Source organism: Pristiophorus japonicus, unplaced genomic scaffold (assembly GCF_044704955.1).
Source record: "Pristiophorus japonicus isolate sPriJap1 unplaced genomic scaffold, sPriJap1.hap1 HAP1_SCAFFOLD_30, whole genome shotgun sequence".
Lineage (NCBI taxonomy): Eukaryota > Metazoa > Chordata > Chondrichthyes > Pristiophoridae > Pristiophorus > Pristiophorus japonicus.
This window is the reverse complement of record NW_027252779.1, coordinates 9,923,291-9,939,392: the sequence shown is the minus strand read 5'-3', so window position 1 is coordinate 9,939,392 and position 16,102 is coordinate 9,923,291. Positions and strand designations below refer to the sequence as shown.

The following is a 16,102-nucleotide window of genomic DNA, read 5'->3' as shown; positions in this document are numbered from 1 at the left end:
TTCTGAGTAAGTTCGAGCCCTGTTCACAATGAATCAGTAGCTGTAGGCATTCGCACGTAATCCGCTCTGTTTGGAGGTGGTTTGAGGTGTAATTGTTCTGAATTATTTTGCAGCAACTTGTCGGCCACCTGTTCTGTCACGCTCACCCAATCATCCACTCGCGCGAGTCCAGAGGATTGGGACATTTCTATAATCCAGCAAAGAATGACTAAAAATATGGTTAAAAGAGGGTAGATTATGAATGTTAACTTGAACGAAATATAAAAACAAATAGTAAGAGTTTCTACAGGTATGTAAAAAGGAAAAGAATGGCTAAAGTAAATGTTAGTCTCGTGGAGGATGAGACTGGGGCATTAATAATCGAGAACAGGGAAATGGCAGAGACTTTGAACAAATATTTTGTTTCAGTTCTCACGGTAGAAGTCAGTAAAAACATCCAAATAGTGGATAATCAATCCTAGGACTATATGGAGGGAGGAACTTAATACTATCATTATCACGAATGAAGCAGTATGAGGTAAAATAATGGGACTAAAGGCGGACTAGTCCCCTGGACCTGATGGCTTATATCCTATGGATGCATTGGTTGTGTCCACAGGATATAAGCCATCAGGTCCAGGGGTCCTATGGAGGACTTGCTTCCACTCCCGAAGTGATTTGTTTATGGCTGAGCAGTCCGATACGAGGGCCACAGACCCTTTCACAGGTGGGACAGACATTCGTCAGGGGAAGGGGTCGGTAGGGCTGGTTTGCCGCACGCTCCTCCTGCTGCGTGCGCCTGGGCTCTTCATGCTCCTTGCATCGAGCCTCAAAGAGCTCAACGCCCTCCCGGATGGATTTTCTCCACCTCGGGCGATCTGCGGCCAGGGTCTCACAGGTGTCAGTGGTAATGTCGCACTTTCCCAGCGAGGCTTTGAGGTTGTCCTTATAACGTTTACGCTGTCCTCCTTTGGCTCGTTTACCATGAAGGAGTTCCGCATAAAGCATTGCTTATGGAGTCTCACATCTGGCATGAATGCTATGTGGCCTGCCCAGCGAAGCTGATCGAGTGTGGTCAGTGCTTCAATACTGGGGATGTTACACTGGTCGAGGACACTGATGTTGATGCGTCTGTCCTCCCAGGAGATTTGCAGGATCTTGCGGAGACATCGTTGGTGATATATCTCCAGCGACCTGAGGTGGCTTCTGCACATCGTCCATGCCTCAGACCCATACAGGAGGGCGGGTATTACTACAGCCCTGTAGACCATGAGTTTGGTGGTAGATTTGAGGGCCTGGTCTTCAATCAGTCTTTTCCGCAGGCGGCCGAATGCTGCACAGGAGCACTGGAGGAGATGCTGAATCTCCATATCAGTTTCTGCCTTTGTTGATAAGAGGCAACCCCTCATTTCCAATGGAATTATTCCAGTCACACAGCCTTCGATCAATCAAAAAATATCTAGATTATGAAACAATTATTTATTTATTTAAAACAAATCAAATTCAATTTTCTTTAAATAAAAATTAAATGTATTTATTTTCTTAAGTTGTTTAATATATATATATTTGTAAATTGGCTTTCAGTGGGCTGGTTTTATGTACCTCCCTCTTTCCTGCCTGTCTATCACCTGTGGCTCCAATAACCGTCTCTGCCCAGCATGGTCCTGAGCCCCACTGCACAATTGCCTTCAGGGATGTAAGAAATCTCACTTTATTCTTTTAAAAGGGAACTGCGGTCAGTCAAGGGTGATTCTGCATCTGGGTAAAAGGGATGTCCTTGCAGTCCCCGATCATTCTGTATCTGATTAAAAGGGTTGGTTGTCAGTTCCGGTTCATAATCTTTCCCTTTAAAACGGATTTTCTCATAAACCCGGGTCATCCTGTATAGTTTGAGAAGGAGCATGATTTCAGCTGCAATGACCGAATTGTTAAACTGTTGTGTTCCAATTTACATTGGGGTTGCCTGCGCCGGTGCGCACCCAGATCGCCGTGCATCTGTTCATTTACTCGAAATATGCTCATCTTTTCCTAAATCCACTCCTTGATTTTGCTCGCAATATACACAACAGCACAGTGCACGATGGTGGCTGCGGCCGCGTGGTCTAATGGATACGGCGTCTGACTTCGATTATAACCGCGAACTTATCAAAACATTGCAGATTCGTATCTTGCCGCGGTCAATTAACTCGCTGCGTGAAGTGTTATATTTGATGCGATTCTGCCGAAAAAACAACCATCTCTTCGAGTCACTCACCTGAAGTAAAGGAAGGCTGTTTGCTTTAAGAATCTAATGGCACGTGTTCATCATTGTCGATCTGCATGCACGTGCAGAGCAAGCTGTGAAGTGGATATTCTTGCACGTTATTTCTGTTGGGTTACAAAAAGCAGGAGATTAAACGCTGACGCTTAGCTGAATAAAAGGCGAGGTGGCCCAGAAATTAAGGCGGTGGACTACTAATCAATTTTGTTCTGCACGATGAGTTCGAATCCCATCCTCGTCGTATTTGTGTTCAGCTTTGACTCCCCTGGTCACTTCGTCAATCACGTTAACCTCATACCGAATTTCCCTTTCACTGACAAGGATGCTGCACTTTGATCATGTCATGTCTCAAATTAATAATATATTCGTCAAATGGATAACATTTGTCGGACTGCGGAGAGGGAGACTAATTAAATAGATCTCTGAGTGAATGCACAAGCACGATGGGCCTAACATCTTTTCTCACTACCGTCAGAATCTGAGAGCTGCACTCTTCACTGCCGGCGGCTCGTTCGTCTCGGGATATGATTCTCGCTAAGGAATGATCACATTTGAAATGCGAGAGGTCTCGGGCCAAATCCTGAACGAGCGCCACCATTTTTTATTCAAAGTTCCGCTCCTCACAGCTGCTTGACATGTGAGAAAGCAAATATATTTCACATTAAAACGTGTGATTTTGCGGCGATTGTTCGCACAGCGTCCAAATCCCAGAGCAAAGTGAAACTCACACAACTGAGTAAAGTTAAAATATCTCAGAGGTACTCGGCTCTGTGACTCGCTGGATAACGTAAACCCGTGTTTAGTTCCGGCCAATAATTGATCAGTATATCTTCCTGTCTGTACGCATCAGTTCTACTCAATGGGGATACGCATATATTCAGCGTCAATCTCCACCTCTGCCCTGAATATGAAAGCGTCCTGTTTCTCCAGAGCTGAAAAGATGAGAGAAGCTGGCTTTTGAATTAGACCCTTGGCTGCCGAATTCAGAGCGGACAGGAAATCAATCCGGCGTGGCCAAGCTTCCTGGTCTGATTAAAAGGCGGTGACACCTTATATTGTAGGCATGTTATAGTCTTCTGGCCTCAACATTAGGTTCAACGTATCGGTTGATAAGTACCGCTACCATTGTCTGGTAATGGTTCTGCTATTCCCACTAACACGTCCTCTAGACCATCCTTTGTTACGTTATTGGCCGATTACCACTCACTTTGCCTTTATCCATTGTGCCATGTATTATTTAATCATTGCTGCGTTCCACTGTATGACAGACGTTCCCATTTGACCTTTCTCGCTGCGTATTTTTTCCAGGCGCTATTTTTGTTTAAAAATCTGTAATCTTTAACTTTTTCCTAAAATATAGGAATGATTATCCGACAGAACGTGAAACCGGGTTCTTCATCCACAGAATCTGCACGAACTGCTGTGTTTTACATATTTATCTGTTTTTATTCATCCTGTTTCCCTGTCCCTTTTACGGGGATGTGCTGTCTGTCTGGGATAATTCCCTGTCTATTTAAAATGGTGTGCTATCAGCTCTGCATCATTCTGTATCTGTTTAAAAGCGATGTGCTGCCTGTCCCGGAATTCAAATTTCAAATTTCAAACACTGCCTTTAGAGGGTGCAGGAATTTTAGTTTGTTTGTGTGTTTGTGTAACAAAGTGTGTGTGCAAATGTGCTGTGCGATCTTACTGTTATGTGAGAAAAATACATTACATGAAGACTTGAAACCGTACTGATTTGATTGAACACTCTTTCGTGCACTCTCGGACGGTAGAAGAATCTGCTGTGGGATTTTGCTATTCCATATCTGAAAGAAGGGAAAATACACAAGTTAGAAATATAGCGATTTTATCGAGAGCTTACGTGTGAGCTGTGTGATGTGATGACATCCTCCACCCTTAATTTCAAATTCAAATCAAATAAAATCAAATCAAAACAAGACGAGACAAGACATGACTGACTTTGTATGTTTTTATATATATATATATATATATATATTTATATCCAATCCCAACTTTTTAACTTCCAAATTAAATGTACTTTTTCTGTTCCGCCTGCTCCGGGCTCTATTACATTTGACTCTTTCACAGCACAAGGAGCTGCTGTCAGATCCAGCAGCAAGTCACACGCGACTTTAAAAGATCGCCTTTGTAGCCCACAGCTTCCCTCGTGTCTTGTCTTCCAGCATGGGCTTCCTGTGTTTGGGTATTTATTGACTGCACCTCCTGATTTCCAATCTAATTCTTCCAGTCACACAGCCTTCGTTCAATCAAAAATATATGGATTATGAATCAATTATTTATTTATTTAAAACAAATCAAATTCAATTAAAAAAAAATTAAATGTATTTATTTTCTTAAAATGTGAAATATATCTATATTTAAAAATTGGCTTTCAGTCTGGGCTGGTTTTACGTCCCTCCCTCCTTCCTGCCTGTCAATCACCTGTGGCTTCAATAACCGTCTCTGTCCCGCGTGCTCTGAGCCCCACTACACAATTGCCTTCAGGGATGATAGACATCTCACTTTATTCTTTTAAAAGGGAACTGCTGTCAGTCCAGGCTCATTCTGCATCTGGTTAAAAGGGATGTCCTTGCAGTCCCGGATCATTCTGTGTCTGTTTCAACGGGCTGGTTGTCAGTTCCGGTTCATAATCTTTCCCTTTAAAACGGCTTTTCTCATAAACACGGGTCATCCTGTATTGCTTGGGAAGGAGGATGATTTCAGCTGCAATGACCGAATTGTTAAACTGTTGTGTTGCAATTCACATTGGGGCTGCCTGCGCCGGTGCGCACCCAGATCACAGTGCATCTGTTCATTCACTCGAAATATGCTCAACTTTTCGGAAATCCACTCCTTGATGTTGCAGTTGCCCCGAATGTTCTCCCAATATACACAACAACACAATGCACGTCGTACGCAGGGGTTGCGTGGCCTGAAGGATAAGCGTCTCTCTTCGATGAAAACCGCGAAATTATCAGAAGAGTCGTGCCACGGTCAACTTAGCTCACTGCGTGAAATGTTTGATTCTTTGTTTTGATACTGCCGAGAAACCAACCATCTCTTCCAGTCACTCACCTGAAGTAAAGGAAGGCTGTTTGCTTAAAGAATCTCATGGCAAGATTTCATCATTGTCGATCTGCATGCACGGGCAGAGCAAGCTGTGAAGTGGACTTTCTTGCACATTATTTCTGTTTGGATACAAAAAGCAGGAGATTGAATGGCTGACGATGTATTAAGGCAGAGACGAGGTGGCCGAGAGGTTAAGGCGACGGACTCGTCGTCGTTGGCTTACAGCTTGACCACGTTTTGACATTCACATTTAACCTCATCGCCAAATTCCCCTTTTACTTACAGGGATGCTGTACTTTCCTCATGTCATGTCTCAAATTAACAATATATTCGTCAAAAGGAGAACAGTTGCAGTACAATGGCGAGGGGCAGTAATTAGATAGGTATCTGAGAGACAGCACATGCACGATGGGCCATAATATCATTTCTCACCACCGTCAGAATCTGAGAGCTGCACTTTTCACTGTCGGCGGCACGTTGGTCTAGGGTTATGATTCTTGCCTCGGAATGATCACATTTGAAATGCGAGAGTTGCGGGCCAAATCCCGGACGAGCCCCGCCATGTTTTACTCAAATTTCCGCTTCTAACAGCCGCTCGACATGTGAGAAAACAGACATATTTCACGTTAACACGTGTGATTTTACGCCGATGTTTCATAAGCATGCAAAATCCCAGAGCAAAGTGAAACCCGCCAAACTGAGTAAAGTTAAAATATCTCACAGGTACTCGGCTCTGTGACTCGTTGGATAACCTAAAGCCTTGTTTGGTTCCGGCCAATACTTGATCAGTATAGCTTCCTGTCTGTACGCATAACTTCACCTCAATTGGGAGAAGCAGACATTCAGCGTCAATCTCCACCTCTGCCCTGAATATGAGTGCGTCCTGTTTCTCTAGAGCTGAAAAGATGAGAGAAGCTGCCTTTTGAATTCGTCCCTTGGCTGCCGAATGCAAAGCGGATAGGAAATCTATCCGGGCTGGAAAAGCTGCCTGGTCTGATTAAAAGGCGGTGACACCCTCTATTGTAGGCATGTTCTCGTCTTCTGGCCTCAACATGATGTTCAACGTATCGGATCAAAAGCACCGCTCCCATTTTCTGGTAATGGTTCTGCTATTCCCACTACCACCTCCTCTGGACTATCCTTTGTTACGTTCTTGCCCGATTACCACCCACTTTGCCTTTCTCCATTGTGCCATTTATTATTTAATCACTCCTGCGTTCCACTGTATCTCAGACGTTCCCATTTGACCTTTCTCGCTGAGTATTTTTTCCAGGCGCTATTTTTGTTGAAAACATCTGTAATCTTTAACTTTTTCCTGAAATATCGGAATGATTATCCGACAGAACATGAAACCGGATTCTTCCTCCACAAAATCTGCACGACCTGCCGAGTGTTACATATTTATCTGTTTTTATTCATTCTATTTCCGTGTCCCATTTTAAGGGGATGTGCTGTCTGTCCGAGATCATTCTCTGTCTCTTTAAATTGGTGTGCTATCAGATCCTCATCATTCTGTGTCTGTTTAAAAGGGATGTGCTGTCTGTCCCGGATTTCCATTTTCAAATTTCAACCCTGCCTTTGGAGGTTAAGGAATTTTAGTTTGTTTGTGTGTTTGTGTAATCTAGAGTGTGTGCAAACGTGCTGTGCGATCTTACTGTCATGTGAGAAAAATGCATTAAATGCAACTTGAAACCGTACTGATTTGATTGAACACTCCTTAGTGGACTCTCTGACGGTAGAAGAATCTGCTGTGGGATTTTGCTATTCCACATCTGAAAGAAGGGAAAATACACAAGTTAGAAATATAGCGATTTTAGACAGGGTTTGCGTTTGGGCTGTGTGACATGATGACATCCTCCATCCTTATTTTCAAATTCAAATCAAATCAAACCAATACATGACATGACTGACTGACTGACTTTGTTTATACATGTATATATATATATATATGTGTATATTTATATATAATCCCAAATTTTTAACTTCCAAAATAACTGTGCTTTTTCAGTTCTGCCTGCGCTGGGCTCTATTACATTTGACCTCTTTCACAGCACAAGCAGCTGCTGTCAGATCCAGCAGAATGATACACTCGACTTTAAAAGATCGCCCTTGTAGCCCACATCTTCCATCATTGCTTGTCTTCCACCAGGGGCGTACTGTGTTTGGGTATTTATTGACTGCACCTCTCATTTCCAATGGAATTCTTATAGTTACACAGCCTTCGTTCAATAACAAAATACATAGATTATGAATCAATTATTTATTTCTTTAAAGCAACTCAAATTCAATTTTTTTAAAATACAATTTAAATGCATTTATTTTCTAAAAATGTTAAATATTTATATATTTCAGACTGGGCTGGTTTTACGTCCCTCCCTCCTTCCTTCCTGCCTGTCTATCACCTGTGGCTTCAATAACAGTCTCTGCGCCGCGTGGTCCTGAGCCCCACTGCATAATTGCCTTCAGGGATGATCGAAATCTCACTTTATTCTTTTAAAAGGGAACTGCTGTCAGTCAAGTCTCATTCTGCATCTGGTTAAAGGGATGTCCTTGCAATCCCGGATCATTCTGTGTCTGTTTAAATGGGCTTGTTGTCAGTTCCGGTTCATAATCTTTCCCTTTAAAACGGATTTTCTCATTAACCCGGGTCATCCTGTATTGTTTGAGAAGGAGTATGATTTCAGCTGCAATGACCGAATTGTTAAACTATAGTGTTCCCATTTACATTGGGGTTGCCTGCGCCGGTGCGCAGCCAGATCGCAGTGCATCTGTTCATTCACTCGAAATATGCTCATCTTTTCCTAAATCCACTCCTTGATATTGCAGTTGCCCCGAATTTGCTCGCAATATACACAACAACACAATGAATGGTGCTGGCAGCGGCCGCGTGGCCTAATGGATATGGCGTCTGACTTCGATTACAACCGCAAAGTTATCAGAAGATTGCAGGTTCGAGTCCTGCCGCGGTCAACTTAGCTCGCTACGTGAAATTTTATATTCTTTGTTGTGGTTCTGCCGAGAAACCAATCATCTCTTCCAGTCACTGACCTGAAGTGAAGGAAGGCTGTTTGCTTGAAGAATCTCATGGCAAGTTTTCATCATTGTCGATCTGCATGCACGTGCAGAGCAAGCAGTGAAGTGGACTTTCTTGCACATTATTTCTGTTTGGATACAAAAAGCAGGAGATTGAATGGCTGACGATATATCATAGCAGAGAAGAGGTGGCCGAGAAGTTAAGGCGATGGACTGCTAATCCATTGTGCTCTGCACGCATGGGTTCGAATCCCATTCTCGTCGTCGTTGGCTTGCAGATTAACCACTTTTTGACATTCACATTTCACCTCATCGACAAATTCCCCTTTTACTTACAGGGATGCTGTACTTTCCTCATGTCATGTCACAAATTAATAATATATTCGTCAAATGGAGAACAGTTGCAGTACAATGGCGAGGGGCACTAATTAGATAGGTATCTGAGAGACAGCACATGCACGATGGGCCATAATATCATTTCTCACCACCGTCAGAATCTGAGAGCTGCGCTTTTCACTGTCGGCGGCTCGTTGGTCCACGGTTATGATTCTCCCTTCGGAATGATCACATTTGAAATGCGAGAGGTCACGGGCCAAATCCCGGACGAGCCGCGCCATGTTTTACTCAAAGTTCCGCTTCTAACAGCCGCTCGACATGTGAGAGAACAGACGTATTTCACGTTAAAACGTGTGATTTTACGCCGATGTTCCCTTAGCATCCAAATCCCAGAGCAAAGTGAAACCCGCCAAACTGAGTAAAGTTAAAATATCTCAGAGGTACTCGGCTCTGTGACTCGTTGGATAACCTAAAGCCTTGTTTGGTTCCGGCCGATACTTGATCAGTATATCTTCCTGTCTGTACGCATAAGTTCACCTCAATTGGGATAAGAATACATTCAGCGTCAATCTCCACCTCTGCCCTGAAAATGAGTGCGTCCTGTGTCTCTAGAGCTGAAACGATGAGAGAAGCTGCCTTTTGAATTCGTCCCTTGGCTGCCGAATTCAAAGCGGACAGGAAATCAATCCCGGCTGGCAAAGCTGCCTGGTCTGATTAAAAGGCGGTGATACCCTATATTGTAGGCATGTTCTCGTCTTCTGGCCTCAACATTAGGTTCAACGTATCGCATGATAAGCACCGCTCCCATTGTCTGGTAATGGTTCTGCGGTTCCCACTAACACCTCCTCTGGACCATCCTTTGTTACGTTATTGCCCGATTACCACCCACTTTGCCTTTCTCCATTGTGCCATGTATTATTTAATCACTCCTGCGTTCCGCTGTATCACAGACGTTTCCATTTGAACTTCCTCGCTGCATATTTTTTCTAGGCGCTATTTTTGTTGAAAACATCTCTAATCGTTAACTTTTTCCTGTAATATCGAAATGATTATCAGACAAACGTGAAACCGGATTCTTCCTCCACAAAATCTGCACGACCTGCCGAGATTTACATATTTATCTGTTTTTATTCATTCTATTTCCGTGTCCCTTTTAAGGGGATTTGCTGTCTGTCCGAGATCATTCTCTGTCTCTGTAAAATGGTGTGCTATCAGAACCTCATCTTTTTATGTCTGTTTAAAAGGGATGTGCTGTCTGTCCCGGATTTCCAATTTCAAATTTCAAAACCTGCCTTTGGAGGTTAAGGAATTTTAGTTTGTTTGTGTGTTTCAGACTGGGCTGGTTTTACGTCCCTCCCTCCTTGTCTATCACCTGTGGCTTCAATAACAGTCTCTGCGCCGCGTGGTCCTGAGCCCCATTGCACCATTTCCTTCAGGGATGATCGAAATCTCACTTTATTCTTTTAAAAGGGAACTGCTGTCAGTCAAGGGTCATTCTGCATCTGGGTAAAAGGGATGTCCTTGCAATCCCGAATCATTCTGTGTCTGTTTCAATGGGCTGGTTGTCAGTTCCGGTTCATAATCTTTCCCTTTAAAACGGATTTTCACATAAACCCGGGTCATCCTGTATTTTTTGAGAAGAGTATGATTTCAGCTGCAATGACCGAATTGTTAAACTATAGTGTTCCAATTTACATTGGGGTTGCCTGCGCCGGTGCGCACCCAGGTCGCAGTGCATCTGTTCATTCACTCGAAATATGTTCATCTTTTCCGAAATCCACTCCTTGATATTGCAGTTGCCCCAAATTTGCTCGCAATATACACAACAACACAATGACTGGTGCCGGCAGCGACCGCGTGGCCTAATGGATAAGGCGTCTGACTTCGATTACAACCGCAAAGTTATCAGAAGATTGCAGGTTCGAGTCCTGCCGCGGTCAACTTAGCTCGCTCCGTGAAATTTTATATTCTTTGCTGTGATTCTGCCGAGAAACCAACCATCTCTTCCAGTCACTCACCTGAAGTGAAGGAAGGCTGTTTGCTGAAAGAATTTCATGGCAAGTTTTCATCATTGTCGATCTGCATGCACGGGCAGAGCAAGCTGTGAAGTGGACTTTATGGACATTATTTCTGTTTGGATACAAAAAGCAGGAGATTGAATGGCTGACGATATACTATAGCAGAGAAGAGGTGGCCGAGAGGTTAAGGCGATGGACTGCTAATCCATTGTGCTTTGCACGCATGGGTTCGAATCTCATTCTCGTCGTTGTTGGCTTGCAGCTTAACCACTTTTTGACATTCACATTTCACCTCATCGCCAAATTCCCCTTTTACTTACAGGGATGCTGTACTTTCCTCATGTCATGTCACAAATTAATAATATATTCGTCAAATGGAGAACAGTTGCAGTACAATGGCGAGGGGCACTAATTAGATAGGTATCTGAGAGACAGCACAGGCACGATGGGCCATAATATCATTTCTCACCACCGTCAGAATCTGAGAGCTGCGCTTTTCACTGTCGGCGGCTCGTTGGTCCACGGTTATGATTCTCCCTTCGGAATGATCACATTTGAAATGCGAGAGGTCACGGGCCAAATCCCGGACGAGCCCCGCCATGTTTTACTCAAAGTTCCGCTTCTAACAGCCGCTCGACATGTGAGAAAACAGACGTATTTCACGTTAAAACGTGTGATTTTACGCCGATGTTCCCTTCGCATCCAAATCCCAGAGCAAAGTGAAACCCGTCAAACTGAGTAAAGTTAAAATATCTCAGAGGTACTCGGCTCTGTGACTCGTTGGATAACCTAAAGCCTTGTTTGGTTCCGGCCGATACTTGATCAGTATATCTTCCTGTCTGTACGCATAAGTTCACCTCAATTGGGATAAGCATACATTCAGCGTCAATCTCCACCTCTGCCCTGAATATGAGTGCGTCCTGTGTCTCTCGAGCCGAAAAGATGAGAGAAGCTGCCTTTTGAATTCGTCCCTTGGCTGCCGAATTCAAAGCGGACAGGAAATCAATCCGTGCTGGCAAAGCTGCCTGGTCTGATTAAAAGGCGGTGATACCCTATATTGTAGGCATGTTCTCGTCTTCTGGCCTCAACATTAGGTTCAACGTAGCGGATGATAAGCACCGCTCCCATTATCTGGTAATGGTTCTGCTGTTCCCACTAACACCTCCTCTGGACCATCCTTTGTTACGTTATTGCCCGATTACCACCCACTTTGCCTTTCTCCATTGTGCCATGTATTATTTAATCACTCCTGCGTTCCGCTGTATCACAGACGTTCCCATTTGAACTTTCTCGCTGCATATTTTTTCCAGGCGCTATTTTTGTTGAAAAAATCTGTAATCTTTAACTTTTTCCTGTAATATCGGAATGATTATCCGACAGAACGTGAAACCGGATTCTTCCTCCATAAAATCTGCACGATCTGCCGAGATTTACATATTTATCTGTTTTTATTCATTCTATTTCCGTGTCCCTTTTAAGGGGATTTGCTGTCTGTCCGAAATCATTCTCTGTCTCTGTAAAATGGTGTGCTATCAGACCCTCATCATTCTGTGTCTGTTTAAAAGGGATGTGCTGTCTGTCCCGGATTTCCAATTTCAAATTTCAAAACCTGCCTTTGGAGGTTAAATAATTTTAGTTTGTTTGTGTGTTTCAGACTGGGCTGGTTTTACGTCCCTCCCTCCTTGTCTATCACCTGTGGCTTCAATAACAGTCTCTGTGCCGCGTGGTCCTGAGCCCCATTGCACCATTGCCTTCAGGGATGATCGAAATCTCACTTTATTCTTTTAAAAGGGAACTGCTGTCAGTCAAGGGTCATTCTGCATCTGGGTAAAAGGGATGTCCTTGCAATCCCGAATCATTCTGTGTCTGTTTCAATGGGCTGGTTGTCAGTTCCGGTTCATAATCTTTCCCTTTAAAACGGATTTTCACATAAACCCGGGTCATCCTGTATTTTTTGAGAAGGAGTATGATTTCAGTTGCAATGACCGAATTGTTAAACTATAGTGTTCCAATTTACATTGTGGTTGCCTGCGCCGGTGCGCACCCAGGTCGCCTTGCATCTGTTCATTCACTCGAAATATGTTCATCTTTTCCTAAATCCACTCCTTGATATTGCAGTTGCCCCGAATTTGCTCGCAATATACACAACAACACAATGACTGGTGCTGGCAGCGACCACGTGGCCTAATGGATAAGGCGTCTGACTTCGATTACAACCGCAAAGTTATCAGAAGATTGCAGGTTCGAGTCCTGCCGCGGTCAACTTAGCTCGCTCCGTGAAATTTTATATTCTTTGTTGTGATTCTGCCGAGAAACCAGCCATCTCTTCCAGTCACTCACCTGAAGTGAAGGAAGGCTGTTTGCTTAAAGAATTTCATGGCAAGTTTTCATCATTGTCGATCTGCATGCACGGGCAGAGCAAGCTGTGATGTGGACTTTCTTGCACATTATTTCTGTTTGGATACAAAAAGCAGGAGATTGAATGGCTGACGATATATTATAGCAGAGAAGAGGTGGCCGAGAGGTTAAGGCGATGGACTGCTAATCCATTGTGCTTTGCACGCATGGGTTCGAATCTCATTCTCGTCGTCGTTGGCTTGCAGCTTAACCACTTTTTGAAATTCACATTTCACCTCATCGCCAAATTCCCCTTTTACTTACAGGGATGCTGTACTTTCCTCATGTCATGTCACAAATTAATAATATATTCGTCAAATGGAGAACAGTTGCAGTACAATGGCGAGGGGCACTAATTAGATAGGTATCTGAGAGACAGCACATGCACGATGGGCCATAATATCATTTCTCACCACCGTCAGAATCTGAGAGCTGCGCTTTTCACTGTCGGCGGCTCGTTGGTCCACGGTTATGATTCTCCCTTCGGAATGATCACATTTGAAATGCGAGAGGTCACGGGCCAAATCCCGGACGAGCCCCGCCATGTTTTACTCAAAGTTCCGCTTCTAACAAAGGCTCGACATGTCAGAAAACAGACGTATTTCGCGTTAAAACGTGTGATTTTACGGCGATGTTCCCATAGCATCCAAATCCCAGAGCAAAGTGAAACCCGTCAAACTGAGTAAAGTTAAAATATCTCAGAGGTACTCGGCTCTGTGACTCGTTGGATAACCTAAAGCCTTGTTTGGTTCCGGCCGATACTTGATCAGTATATATTCCAGTCTGTACGCATAAGTTCACCTCAATTGGGATAAGCATACATTCAGCGTCAATCTCCACCTCTGCCCTGAATATGAGTGCGTCCTGTGTCTCTCGAGCTGAAAAGATGAGAGAAGCTGCCTTTTGAATTCGTCCCTTGGCTGCCGAATTCAAAGCGGACAGGAAATCAATCCGTGCAGGCAAAGCTGCCTGGTCTGATTAAAAGGCGGTGATACCCTATATTGTAGGCATGTTCTCGTCTTCTGGCCTCAATATTAGGTTCAACGTATCGGATGATAAGCACCGCTCCCATTATCTGGTAATGGTTCTGCTGTTCCCACTAACACCTCCTCTGGACCATCCTTTGTTACGTTATTGCCCGATTACCACCCACTTTGCCTTTCTCCATTGTGCCATGTATTATTTCATCACTCCTGCGTTCTGCTGTATCACAGACGTTCCCATTTGAACTTTCTCGCTGCATATTTTTTCCAGGCGCTATTTTTGTTGAAAACATCTGTAATCTTTAACTTTTTCCTGTAATATCGGAATGATTATCCGACAGAACGTGAAACCGGATTCTTCCTCCACAAAATCTGCACGATCTGCCGAGATTTACATATTTATCTGTTTTTATTCATTTCTATTTCCGTGTCCCTTTTAAGGGGATTTGCTGTCTGTCCGAGATCATTCTCTGTCTCTGTAAAATGGTGTGCTATCAGACCCTCATCATTCTGTGTCTGTTTAAAAGGGATGTGCTGTCTGTCCCGGATTTCCAATTTCAAATTTCAAAACCTGCCTTTGGAGGTTAAGGAATTTTAGTTTGTTTGTGTGTTTCAGACTGGGCTGGTTTTACGTCCCTCCCTCCTTGTCTATCACCTGTGGCTTCAATAACAGTCTCTGCACCGCGTGATCCTGAGCCCCATTGCACCATTGCCTTCAGGGCTGATCGAAATCTCACTTTATTCTTTTAAAAGGGAACTGCTGTCAGTCAAGGGTCATTCTGCATCTGGGTAAAAGGGATGTCCTTGCAATCCCGAATCATTCTGTGTCTGTTTCAATGGGCTGGTTGTCAGTTCCGGTTCATAATCTTTCCCTTTAAAATGGATTTTCACATAAACCCGGGTCATCCTGTATTTTTAGAGAAGGAGTATGACTTCAGCTGCAATGACCGAATTGTTAAACTATAGTGTTCCAATTTAAATTGGGGTTGCCTGCGCCGGTGCGCACCCAGGTCGCAGTGCATCTGTTCATTCACTCGAAATATGTTCATCTTTTCCTAAATCCACTCCTTGATATTGCAGTTGCCCCGAATTTGCTCGCAATATACACAACAACACAATGACTGGTGCTGGCAGCGACCGCGTGGCCTAATGGATAAGGCGTCTGACTTCGATTGCAACCGCAAAGTTATCAGAAGATTGCAGGTTCGAGTCCTGCCGCGGTCAACTTGGCTCGCTCCGTGAAATTTTATATTCTTTGTTGTGATTCTGCCGAGAAACCAGCCATCTCTTCCAGTCACTCACCTGAAGTGAAGGAAGGCTGTTTGCTTAAAGAATTTCATGGCAAGTTTTCATCATTGTCGATCTGCATGCACGGGCAGAGCAAGCTGTGATGTGGACTTTCTTGCACATTATTTCTGTTTGGATACAAAAAGCAGGAGATTGAATGGCTGACGATATATTATAGCAGAGAAGAGGTGGCCGAGAGGTTAAGGCGATGGACTGCTAATCCATTGTGCTTTGCACGCATGGGTTCGAATCTCATTCTCGTCGTCGTTGGCTTGCAGCTTAACCACTTTTTGAAATTCACATTTCACCTCATCGCCAAATTCCCCTTTTACTTACAGGGATGCTGTACTTTCCTCATGTCATGTCACAAATTAATAATATATTCGTCAAATGGAGAACAGTTGCAGTACAATGGCGAGGGGCACTAATTAGATAGGTATCTGAGAGACAGCACATGCACGATGGGCCATAATATCATTTCTCACCACCGTCAGAATCTGAGAGCTGCGCTTTTCACTGTCGGCGGCTCGTTGGTCCACGGTTATGATTCTCCCTTCGGAATGATCACATTTGAAATGCGAGAGGTCACGGGCCAAATCCCGGACGAGCCCCGCCATGTTTTACTCAAAGTTCCGCTTCTAACAAAGGCTCGACATGTCAGAAAACAGACGTATTTCGCGTTAAAACGTGTGATTTTACGGCGATGTTCCCATAGCATCCAAATCCCAGAGCAAAGT

General features: G+C 43.9%; 8 non-coding genes across 8 annotated transcripts; all 8 read left to right on the top strand.

Moving 5' to 3' along the window:
• The first annotated feature begins 8,192 nt into the window (after window positions 1–8,192).
• trnar-ucg (transfer RNA arginine (anticodon UCG)) lies at window positions 8,193–8,281 on the top strand. Its single transcript is given in 2 exon segments — window positions 8,193–8,229; window positions 8,246–8,281. It is a non-coding gene; the product is annotated as a tRNA-Arg (tRNA).
• Window positions 8,282–8,526: 245 nt separating this feature from the next.
• trnas-gcu (transfer RNA serine (anticodon GCU)) lies at window positions 8,527–8,608 on the top strand. Its single transcript has one exon. It is a non-coding gene; the product is annotated as a tRNA-Ser (tRNA).
• A 1,923-nt stretch (window positions 8,609–10,531) lies between these two features.
• Window positions 10,532–10,620, top strand: trnar-ucg (transfer RNA arginine (anticodon UCG)). Its single transcript is given in 2 exon segments — window positions 10,532–10,568; window positions 10,585–10,620. It is a non-coding gene; the product is annotated as a tRNA-Arg (tRNA).
• Window positions 10,621–10,864: 244 nt separating this feature from the next.
• trnas-gcu (transfer RNA serine (anticodon GCU)) lies at window positions 10,865–10,946 on the top strand. Its single transcript has one exon. It is a non-coding gene; the product is annotated as a tRNA-Ser (tRNA).
• Window positions 10,947–12,871: 1,925 nt separating this feature from the next.
• trnar-ucg (transfer RNA arginine (anticodon UCG)) lies at window positions 12,872–12,960 on the top strand. Its single transcript is given in 2 exon segments — window positions 12,872–12,908; window positions 12,925–12,960. It is a non-coding gene; the product is annotated as a tRNA-Arg (tRNA).
• Window positions 12,961–13,205: 245 nt separating this feature from the next.
• On the top strand, window positions 13,206–13,287 carry trnas-gcu (transfer RNA serine (anticodon GCU)). Its single transcript has one exon. It is a non-coding gene; the product is annotated as a tRNA-Ser (tRNA).
• A 1,926-nt stretch (window positions 13,288–15,213) lies between these two features.
• trnar-ucg (transfer RNA arginine (anticodon UCG)) lies at window positions 15,214–15,302 on the top strand. The gene is given in 2 exon segments: window positions 15,214–15,250; window positions 15,267–15,302. It is a non-coding gene; the product is annotated as a tRNA-Arg (tRNA).
• Window positions 15,303–15,547: 245 nt separating this feature from the next.
• trnas-gcu (transfer RNA serine (anticodon GCU)) lies at window positions 15,548–15,629 on the top strand. Its single transcript has one exon. It is a non-coding gene; the product is annotated as a tRNA-Ser (tRNA).
• Window positions 15,630–16,102: the final 473 nt, after the last annotated feature.